Raw genomic sequence first — 12,182 nt, 5'->3', positions numbered from 1 at the left:
ATATGAAGCACATATACAACCTATATGTAGCCATACAGGGCCAGTGAAATCTCAGGATGTTCAGTATTGGGGGCTGACCAAGGCATTTCTAAAATGATCAGATCGGTATCAAGCTATAGCCAAGCGCCATCTTTTGTAGTTTTTTTTTTGGTCTGCCATAAATCAAAACCACCTGTGTAGTGTAGTCCAGAGTTGGTTAGGTCTTATTAAGCTCACATGAAAGAGTACACATCTTTCTTCACCTGAAGTGGTATCACAAAAAACAGCTGTTTGGATAGGGGCTATTAGATCGTTTCTATCCACACTAGGACTGCACGAAAAATTGTTAAAAAAATCGCGACCTCGATTCACACATACACGTGATCTCATTTAGAAAACACAACGATTGTAAAGCATTTTATTTCACGAGCGGCATCACAAACAAATGCTCCCATTACTTCCTGGATTTTTTCAAGCGCCCCTAAAGGCAGCACTGCCGCTGACTCCTCCCTCAGTCTATGGTAAAGCGTCTTTACAACCAATGATTCCGTCAGTGGAGGAAGCTCGTCTGCAGTTGAGTGTGTGGAAACAGTGAGGGAGAGAAGCAGAGAGAAGTCAGTGGTAAAGAGAGTTAAATGGATGGTGAAGAAGGGTCACCCACAGACCCGAACCAAACTTGTGCCCAAAAACGTATGCTCTACATTCTAAGGAAATCTCAATGTTTGATACTCTACTTGAATGACAATTTGAATGTTTTTTTCTGTTTTGTTAAAGTTCATCAGTGCAATAAAAAAAAAAAGGAATCGTGATCTCAATTCTAAGCAAAAAAAATCACGATTCACTTTTTTTCCAGAATGGTACAGCCCTAATCCACAGAAACAAAGATGAAACTACGCAGCCCCATCAGGTTTATGTTCATAAAATGCTATATAAAGGATATACCAAGCAGTCAGGTTAATACACTTGAAAACACACTTGCAGTTCATGTGTATCAAGTTGAGCTCTTATATCTTTTTGACACAAGTTTTACTTTTCATTCCCCTAATGGGGAACAAACCATTTATAAAATACAAGAAAATCTGCCAAAAGCATACACTGCCAGCTTTAGAAGCTAGAAACATGGAAACTTGTGCAGCATTCAAATTAAAATGGTTCTCATGTCCACATGCATGCACGTATGCACATGAGGGTGCGTGCACACACACAACCACACACACTGACTGCATTGCTGTGGACGTACACTCCTTCGACCTGGTAGCTGGCCAAATGTCCCCTGAGTCACAAAGGAGAAATAAAGGACAAAGCAGATGTAGACAATTGCTGGTGTGGAATCCTGAAGCAAAGTGTAATCCAGGCTGTGCTATCTGCAAACTGATCCTGGTGAGGGTGAGTGGCAGGAAAGCTAATCCTGAGCTGTGCTGGAAAACGCAGGCTAACAACAAGTGTTATTAATCTGCTTACTGTCCACTTTTTATCCGTACAGAACAACAAAATAAAACCAAACTAAGGGAAGCAGATTGGAAAGCTTATTGATGACAGTGGTGAAAGGGTCACTGGAGAAACTCAACTCCAAATACATTTTGTTTTCTATTAGACAAACTATCAACATAAAAGGAACATTACATCAGTGTTGTGTTCTGAGTTAGGCTTCTGTTGTCGTAGTGGCTACCAAGATGTCTGTTATTGGTGGTTTAGGTGCTACCTTTACACCCAGTAATAATTCTAAACACTGCTCTATGATGAACTCAAAGCTGATATATTTTCTGCAGGGATCTCCGATTTGTAGTTTTTCGGATACTTTCAAAAAAGAAAAACTCGCACACAGGCCTAGAGCCTACTACAAACAGAAGGGTTTACAGTGGGCTGAAGCTTTAGGGTTGTAAACTCATAAACCCTGCTGTCATGGTGTATGCACAGTGTGCAGGGGCCGTCTGAAAAGCAATCAATTGCACTATGCTTTAAGGTTCATTAAGCATTCAGGCAGGTGGGAAAGACAGGTCAAGCTGCACACACCACATGAAACACTTGCTCTGTACTCCCTCTCATGTTTCTGTTCTGCTGCAAAAATACAGATTTCACAGCAGGTCACTTAATATCATGTTTATATATTAACACCTTATTCCCCATCAAATAGGTTTTTAAGGCTGCCACTGGACCTGACTGGCTTGTGAGCTGATCAGAGCTCAGTGGACATCCTCGCACACACAAGCCTCTACAAAAAGATTATTGGTAGTACAACGTGTTTATTCCTTCTACATAAACACATTAAGGAGTCACTTCCTGGGGATTTCCCTTTACTCTGGTGTTATATGGCTTTTGTTGTGCATGTAAAAAGTCTGCAAAGTTACAAAGTCCACAGCAAGGGCTGTTAACACTCACAAACCACAACACTGCTTTTGAACTTGCTCCTGAATGCTTTTTCAGACTCAACTTTCATGACTGGATAATAAAAAGCCACATGACAATATGATCCAAGGGACCAGACCTTGTCTTTTAAAGTAGAAATACACCAGCGTCATGCATAACATTATGACCACCTTCCTAATATTGTGTAGGTCTCCTTTGTTTCTCCAAAACAGCTGTGACTCATCAGAGAATGGACATGGGCCCTCTGAGGGTGCCATGTGGTGTACCTCAACTACCAGTTTAATGGCACCACAATATTGAAGGCACTTGATGAAAACTGAAATCATAAGATTGAATTCTCATGACATGAGTTACATTTAAAAGGAACACTTTGTTTGTTTTCAGACGAATTTCTGCCTTCATCTGAATTGGAGCTATAGTGCGACCAGAGTAGTTTGTTGAAGGGATGCCATTTGCCCACAAAAAAAGAGAAAGAGCAGTGCACAAAGATTTCCCATAATCAAGAGGTGTATTACATTGGATTTTTCTCCTCTCAACTTGCTTAATTTCACAAGTACTCTGATTATTTGCCCTACTTATAATCACATTAAGTGCCATTTTCTTGTTGAAGTGATTGTGATTGTCACTGCAAAGAGGAATTGAGGAGGATGGAGAGAGGGAGGGGTAAAGAGGTTGTACAAGAGCAAGAAGAACGAGGTCAACTGAGAGTGAAGCAAAAACACAATGAAATAAAATACAAAATCTTACAAAAATTTGGCATGTGTTTCATGGATGCTATGTGTGCTTTCCAGATCAGTTGAGTTGTTGAGAGGTAAAAGATGGTAAGAGATAGAGCAGACCAGATAGAGACATGAAAAGACAGAGATAAGGCAGCATGATGACAATCAAGGCAAAGTAGCAGGGTTTAAAATGATGAATTTGTTACTAAAAGTAACTCAGTGAGTATTATAGTCGTTACCAAATCAATTGCAAAACACTGTATAAATTACAATCTGATTGGAGGTCCAATCCTAGCAACACCCCCGCTACAGACTGTTTCAGCTTGGACTTCTTGTCTTTGCACTGGGAATTTGAGGGTGGGAGGGTGCTGTAGACGCTGCCCAAAATCCACAACATTCTTGCACTGCAGACTAACAATGTTTCCATCAGCAGAAAAATGGCAACGTTGACCAACAAATTAGGGCGGTGATACACAGCATCAGTGAGCACGTTTTCTCGAAATATCTGCCCTGCTGGCATGGAGTTTTGTTAAATAGATGTGGTGTCCATTTTACGCAATTTCCCATCACGTTAGTCAAACAGTGGGCCAGTGTTAGTTCAGATTCTTTTAGTCTTTATACACAGAGCCAGTCAACACACCCAGGTTGATACGCCTGCTGTGCTAGCAGAGCAACTCATTTAATGAATTTAATGATTGAACTAACTACAATTACCATTGCTACTCACTAGACAGACATTTATTAAGCATTATTTTCCCTTTCGTAGAAGTATACTAAGGAAAGGTCCAAAACCAGATGGGAATTTACAAAGAACTACCTGAAGAAGATGATCTGATAGCTCACCTAAAAGATGAATATCAGGCTTGGGTAAAGCCCCGTACCAATCCAATCAGATCGATTTAAGAATGCCTAGATCGGCCCCGATATTTTACTCATTCATCCAAGTTGTCTTGTAATCATACTTGTAACATTTTGCAACATTTCTGGCACAAGACTTGCTCGAGAGAAATGATTGGATTTCCACAGAAGTCTTTAGAAATGAAGATCTGTCTCCTGAACAGGACGCAATGATCCCCGGCTGTCAGTGAGAATGATCCAAAAGACTGACTCCACCTAGTGCAGCCATCTGCTGCTGCGATTTGCTACATCTGGAAGACAGATCACCTAGAGGGTACCAGAAGCAGCCAAGGACATCATCCAGTGGTCCTACTAGACAGCTAGTTTGTATATGTTTATTTTGAGGGTGAGTGTGTTCCAGGATGAATTCTTAATTCCTCCTTGTTGAGAGAGCCAACAAAACAAGAGACCAAACAAAATGTCAACACTTGCTTGGGTGGTCTCAGTCAACACATACACACACATAAAATTGTGTTTCCATGACATGAAGATGTTATATTGACTTAAATTAATTTTCTATCATGTGTAATTGACATGATCAATTGCTTTTGACCTGAAAAGGTGAGCAGGCAAACTGATACCGACAAGCTAAATGATACAAGTAAAACATTAACAATAAATATTTATACTAAAAGAAATTGAACCATCAACAATAGGCATCAGAAACACACAGACTGTTATCACCAGATGTAACCCTAATATGCAATAACAAGTAACACACAAAGATGCAGGTTGGACGCATCTGAGAAGTCTGTAGTTAGGTTTCAGTGGCAGAACCAAAAGCATTCCTCTGCTTGCCCTAATTCAAATTCTGCTGACAGCCATAATTACCAAGTCCTAAACAAACACAGCTATACATAGATACATACTCTTCCCCTCAGATGGAAACACGCTCACTCCAAGAATAAAACACTGTCTACTCTCACACAGCAGCTCTCTCTGCTGCTTTAGTTTGGAGGGGAGGTTCGTAACTGTGCGGGCCTTGAATGACAGACAGACTCATGTCAACAATGATCCTCTACAAATTCAAAAGTATAAGTAAAGAACTCTCCAACCCGTTTATGATTCCTCATGTATTCACTCATCATACTAACTAACTCACCTGTAACAGAACCATTACTGTGATCCTCAAGATTTCTTACATCAAAACATTTGTTCCTCAGTAGTGTAGAGAACAGGGAGGAGCAGCTGTAGTGCTAAAGCTAACACCAGGGGAGCAGGATCAACGGTTCTGTTCAGTCTGAAAATACTGTTAAGGTTTAATCATATTTACCTCAGAGAGTCTGTCTTGGGAACATCAACACCAAGCCTTTTCTTAAACAAGGAAAATTAAAACCACGGGAACCACGCACAGACATAGCAACTGCCGAAGCCACAAAAAATAAAAACACATAAATTAGATTAAAATGTCACAGAGAAAAACTGAACCAAAACATTCCCTGAGTTTGCATATCACTGGCTTATTATTGATTGGTCCATGTCTTAAAAAGTTTTATTTCATACGTCAGTGATCATCAGCACACTGGCTACATGTTTACTGTAAGGGAAAATAAAAATCAATTAGAATCCAACACAAATCTGAAGCTTTGTGCAACAAAAGAACAGGAACCCAGACTTCCTCAAGATCCACCAGGTTTGGATTACACAGGGGAATTCCATTCATTCCACAAACAACTATAAATATAAAGCAAACCAACCAAACTTTTTCATACATACTTGCAAGCTTTTCCTGCAAGTAGCAGAGTCGCTATCTTCTAGTGATGTATATGTAAAAATATACATACATACATATGTATTAATTGAGTACCATTATTAAAAAAACTCAGTGGACCTCAGAGTTTCCGTTCAGTTTGTCAGAGATGCTTGGGAATGTACATACTCTGTCAGTCTCGTTAAGAGAATACAGTCATTTGTCAAAGTGAATGAGAGGAGGAAGAACTGCTGACAACAACTTGACTGCCAAGACATCAGAGAGGCTGACTCAGTCGTTGAGATGGAAAGCAAAACACAGAGGGAGTAAAGAGAGAGGACAGGAAGTAGGGGTGTCCCCACTGGTATCGGGATATTAGTATCAGGGCCAATCCAGGCTTCTTTTTTTAAAACCAATCATTGGTATGAAAGCAGTTATTTATTTTGGGTCTGCTGTGAACCAAAAGTACGTCCCTGTAACACAAAAACATCTTCTTCCTCTTCGACTTTTACTGTGGTCGGCTGGCGCCAAAGCTGCCAAAATCATGTGAGTAAACATGTCTGCTGTGTGGAAGTACTTTACTCTCGAAAGACAGTCAGACAGCGATTTGTGTATTGTGCAATGGATGTTGGACAAAGTGGTAGTAGGGCATCTTACAACAAACACTAAAGGCTTCGTATATATAAAAAAAAAATCCTTGAGTCAACGTCAAGGCAAGAAATTCTGTATTACAAAGAGTGTTACAGGGTTTAAGGCATTGGATGACCAGAACATTTCTGTAGCAGAGGACGTGAGTTTTTATCATCTGTTGTTGCTTTGGACTCGAATCAGTTGATAGTGAATATTAGAAGGTCGGTATCGGATCGCAGGGGAAAAAAACTTGATTGTTACATCCCTAAGAGGAACCAAGGAAAAACTCACTCAAATTTTACAAAGAAATATGGTAGCACAAGTGAACTCAGAAGAAAAAAAGAAAATGCTGAGGTTAAAAAGTAGGAACAACTACCAGCAGGTTTCTGAGCAAAGCCTTTGCCCTTTAATGCAAAATACAGGCAAATGGTCATACAGAGATGGTTGCTCCTGAATCATCCTCATTGTTTGGTTAACAGTTTATTTACTATTATAAATCTGTTCAAGAGAGTTTGTGCACACTGCAAATGTCTGTGCGTGAAGCCCAAAATAAGTCTCTGTAAAGACTATTAGGGTTAGGGTTGGTAGGTGGGTTGGTAGGGTTAGGGTTGGTAGGGTTAGGGTTAGCAGGGTTAGGGTTGGTAGGGTTAGGGTTGGTAGGGTTAGGGTTGGTAGGGTTAGTGAAGTGCTGTTATTCAATCCTTCGTAATTCATGATTTAAAAAGTGCAAACAGAGATCATTCCAGATTGTCCTGAAATCCCGTACCAGTCCTGCCCTGACTGGGCTTCAACAGCAAGGCATCAAACTCTGGCCGAAGGTTATTACATAGTATCTGGCACATCTGAGGGAGATTCACAGACATAGTGCTACAGCCCAGTCTGTAACTAGCTGCTATACTTTACCGATAAGATCCTGTAGCTAAAAAGGGCAACATCACTGCCAGATGTTTTGTGTGTTTTTCTTTGTCCAATCAGAGAGGCAGTGACCATTACTATCACTATGATAAAATAATTACACTACTACACAGCGGGAGGAGACAAATACCTTAAATCAATGGAACTGCGAGCAAGTCATTGTCAGCCATTCACAGTCCACATCAATCTTCACACACTGACATGGAAACCATGAATTGGCTTTAGAGGAGATGCTGAGAGGAACGTAAACAATGTGTGGAGATTGGAATGTGTTGAAGCAGCCGGCCTGAGCAAAGGTACACTGTCAGCCTGGCACACAGGCCGTCAGCTATGTACCAAGTGCTTCTAACTTCACCAGAACAAATACTCCAGCATTCTTACTACAGGGCCACAGTCGTCAAGGGCCAGGTGCGGAGTTATTGCAAAGGAAAGCGTGCAGACGCAGAAGAAAAAGGTTTGAGTTGACAGACCGATGTGTTTTTGTGGATAAAGACAGAGGTAGCATTAAGACTGGCCTGCTCTGGTTTGGCCTCAAGTTCAGTGGGTGGAGTGACAAATGACGGGATGTTGATATTTCACACAGGAAGACAGACAAACAAAGGGTCTGCTGGACGGACACGGCCACAGACTGGAAAGAATAAAAACTAAACCATAGTTCACATGCGGACACAGCAGCATTTATCCCGGAATATTTTTCATGGGGGAGAAGCTGCACAGAGGACATTCTGTTACACATCGTGGGGCTAGTTTGACCATTCGCATTTTAGTGTCACTGCTGCTAATACAAGCATAATACAAGCATAAACACATTCAACTACGTGCTTTCATTAAATGCATGTCACCTCTGACCAAAGCACAGCAAAATAGAGAGAAGTTAATATTATAATCTGAATTTATCTGACCAAACAGTAAGTAAACAAGGCCAAGAATCTGACTTCCTGCGTAGTATTGTAGTGTTCAGACAGATCTGATGATCAACACTTTATTCTACCATAGCACGTGTACTCTGCAGGTGATGTCTGTAAACTTCTAAAGCTGAAATGAGTCGATTCGTCAATTAACCGAATATGAACACAATTTCTTTCCCACCAGCTTCCTTTCTCTTGAATATATCATCAATGCCTCAAGAGAATTTCTTCAAATATGGCCTTGGTTTACTTGGACTAATGGATGAACTGATTAGACTTCAGTGTCAGCCAAGTTAGCTGTGAGACCTGGGGCCAGACTAATAGTGTGTACACACTGAGATAAGTGCACTCTATTCCTCAGATTTATAAATGTGCACACATGTCAGATTCTGCTTTATGAAGCTAAGTCATAAACAGATGATGAAATGCTATTACATGTCACGCTTACACGCAGCTGTGGCTGTCCCACCCAGGACATCCACAGCCAGAGCCGCAGGAGGAAGGCTCAGCGGATCCTCTCTGACCCCAGACACCTCAGCTACAGACTGTTTACACTCCCTCCGTCTGGCAGGCGGTTCCAGAGCACGCGGGCTGAACCAGTAGACTCAGAAACAGTTTTTACCCACAAGCCATCAGGCTACTGAGCCTCACACATAAACACATACACACAGGCATGCACTATTCCACTTCTACTCGGTTTATATTCTGTTTCTTTTCTATAAGTTCTATTTAATTTTGTTATATTTATTTTGCTTCTGTGAAGTTGAGATGGCACCAAGTACCAAGACTTTCACCGCTGGTAATGGTGCGGCATTGTTACGTAGTGCAAGATAATAAAGAATCGTGAATGTTGAATCGATATCAGCTGTACCACTAATTTATCACCGTAATGGTGGTAATAGCTCAGTCATCGTTAATAAACGGTAGACAGATGAGAAGTGATTAATACAGAGTTCACATTAGAGGAGACTTTACAAAGTGCCTCACAATTCAGGATCATCTGAAAATACTATTAACAGAGAACTAAGGTTATCACTGTAGATACTGGCACCACATTCAAAATGAGAATAGACAGTATTTTTCTGACATCTGACATTATGTCCCTACTGTTTTCGACTCAATGCGCTTAAATGATCAGCTGCATTCTGTTTTCTTTTACATGTTACAACATCTCTGGAAACGGCATTTTAGATGACTACAAAAATCATCATGCTGATGGAAAGCAGTGAGCAAATATTACACCCCTCACACGCACAGAGAATATTTTGGAATTCTCTGAAGTGGGATTTCAATTCTTACTGGATTTATTTGGATGACTTACAGGACAAATTGTTGTTTCTGATTTTTTTTTTATAAGAGTCTGATCAAACACTAAGGAGTTCCTGTCTTACAGAGTGTTGAAGTGGAATGTGCGTTTAGGGCTTCAACTAATGAGTGCTTCATTATAGACAATATTTTCTCCACGTACTGTGAAATGTTTCCAGTTGCATATATAATATATTATATAGTATATGGAGGCTTTGGAGTTTCATAGGAAAACTTCACAATGCCAAGTGTTTTACGTTTCAAGTAACTTATGTTCAAACTATAAAGTCAGCAGAGACGGGAAGAACACGGCCGTTTTACTAGCAGCCACATGATGTGCACAACCTGTCACATTAAATGGATCTGACAGTGAAACAGCGGTGGCCTACTTATCTTTACACCTCATTCTTCACTAGCAATCTGCTCCTGCTCCACTACTCAGCACCCTAATGCACAACTGGCTGAGCCCACATGTCTTCTACGATCACTACACACACATTTCTCTCAGTTTGTGCACCACAGGTAAACGTGTCATTTTAATTTTAGTAAACACACGCAACTGAACCTCTTTGTTAGAACACGGATGCTCTTCGACAACACGTTAAAAAAGTAAACATGACTATGGCACGAACGATTGTGTAGCTACCTGGTACGTGACCTACTTTGATTTTGAGCAGCTCCAGATACTGAACTTAAACAAAGAGCTATGCTTAATTATTAGACAGTGTGCACGCTGCCAGCAGTGTCTCCATGACATGATCCTCTTCCACTGCACATTCACACACATCACTGCAGACAGAAGCAACTTGTGCACAACCAGGTCAGAGTGAGGCCACAGACCTGTCCAGACCCTCGTCTGCAGAATAAGGTCGCTTGAACTTCATTTTCTTTGTGTTTCTGGAGGAACCTGTCGTGCCCTTTCAGCTCCTGTGGTCGAGCCTCTTCTTCAAGTTGCTCCCTCCAGATAGTTTCAAGTGAGCAGCAAAGAAAATAGCCCCTCCTGCGCGTTTTTTTTCCCCTTCCAGCAACAATGTGCCTCACACACCAAGAGGCTCCGCGAATAAGACAACAAAACAACTATCCATTCGCAGTGCACTGCGGATATAACACTGGCACATTAATTCCGTAAAAGCCCGAGAACATGGAAAGAAAACGAGAGGAACAGCGGCGACTTCGTGTCATTTGACACCAGAGTGTCTCAAAGCGGTGGGCACAGTCAAAACCATCAGCCACCCTAACAACAGAACCAGGGGAGAAAGTACCGTAAAGAAAGCGGCGGTCAGAGCGGCCGTTACCTTCGGGAATGTGTATTCAGACCCTCCTGAAGCGGGTGAGGATTCCCCTTTTTTCCTGCCAAATCTCAGTGCACATCTCCTTCTCTTTCCGCCGTTTTTTTCCCCTTCAATCCAGAAAGAAAACGACGTCCTCCCCACTGAGGATAGAGAACGGGTGGGTCTAGAGGGTTCGGGCTGTCCGTCTGGCCAATCAGCTGCCGGTATGACTGCACTCCAACGCTTTGAGCCAATCAGAGTCTGCTCCCACAACGCTGCCGTGCGCTCATTGGTTGCCCGCGCAGATCCCTCCCCGTTGAAAATACTACAGCGCCGGGTGAACAGTTATGGTAAATGTGGACGATCACACATGACTTCACTTACTCACAGCTGCACAACAAAGCGGCTAAGGGCTTCTCAACTGAATCATTTCAACACAAATCACGCACTCGGACCATGTGCAGGAGATTTTTTCAATAAAAAAAAATTGAAATCAGAATCGATCAAATCATGAGGAATTAAGTCACTAAACCACAACTATAATCTATAGGCTACTACTTCTTACGATGTTTAACATTTATCTGTCCAAGATTTGGTTTAAAAAATGCTTTCAAATCATTATCATTTTCACCCCAATGCATAGATGGCACTTAGTGAATAACGAGCCTGTGTTACCGTCACAGTTTCAAAGTCTAATGGTACGTCTGGTTTTCTCAGAGCAACAGTCCTAAACGCAACCATCTCCGGTCTATAATAGAAAACTGAAACACAGCACATTCTTTCACTGTTCACACTGAAGACGCTGGGTTTTATGATTGCCTATGATTAATCAGATACAGTCTGACCAATTACTATGAACAACTGTCGACCAGTTCATATCCACCGGCTCACTTATTAATCAACACATGGTGACTGACCTATGTGTAGCCTTTCCATGTTTAGAAAATGACTGATTCAGCACTAGAGATGCTCCACCTTGTTCAGTTCTTCTGATGTTTTGATACTGCGTGGCCTATCTAGTAGCATTGCATAATATTTTATATTATAGCTATAAAAAGGTGTCTTCGATACCTGACAAAGCAACATGGTATGCACTGAGATATGTATGTCATGAAAATGTAATTTATCTAGGAAAGCTACGTTGAACTAATGAGATTCTACTAAGTGTGGAAAAGGAGTCTGACAAACACGCAGCGTGGTCGCCCTCTGATGGCAAACCAATGTCTCTGGTCCACACTAAAAGCCACTATTATGGATTATCTACAGGTATATAAGGTACATGTTTTATACCATTTTTGATTTTGTATTATGTCAAACGCCATTGGTATGTGTGAATGTTTAAATAAGTAGGGTACATTATCTTTAACAATTGTTTTAACACAAAGCCCCTCTTGATTTAGGATCTTTAACACAGCGGTGTGCCATTAATTCAGGAATCATTCAGCGTGCTGGTGTATGAGGCTTGTTAAGGGCCTGAAAACATTTCTTCCTCTCACCGTCC

At 41.2% G+C, this 12,182-nt stretch overlaps 1 protein-coding gene across 2 annotated transcripts in view; it reads right to left on the bottom strand.

Annotated features, from left to right (window-relative positions):
* ccdc102a (coiled-coil domain containing 102A) overlaps positions 1-10,867 on the bottom strand; it is a 36,320-nt gene extending 25,453 nt beyond the window's left edge. The window contains exon 1 of one of the 2 annotated variants that reach the window (XM_047581099.1): positions 10,706-10,867. The gene's annotated coding sequence lies outside the window, so the exon portion shown is untranslated. Of the gene's footprint in view, positions 1-10,250; positions 10,439-10,705 lie in introns of those variants that run through there. The other variant, XM_047581101.1, reaches the window with a different exon arrangement.
* Positions 10,868-12,182: the final 1,315 nt, after the last annotated feature.

This window comes from Mugil cephalus, chromosome 3, assembly GCF_022458985.1.
Source record: "Mugil cephalus isolate CIBA_MC_2020 chromosome 3, CIBA_Mcephalus_1.1, whole genome shotgun sequence".
Lineage (NCBI taxonomy): Eukaryota > Metazoa > Chordata > Actinopteri > Mugiliformes > Mugilidae > Mugil > Mugil cephalus.
Note: the sequence above shows the minus strand (reverse complement) of the source record. Positions and strands in the feature narration are given on the sequence as shown.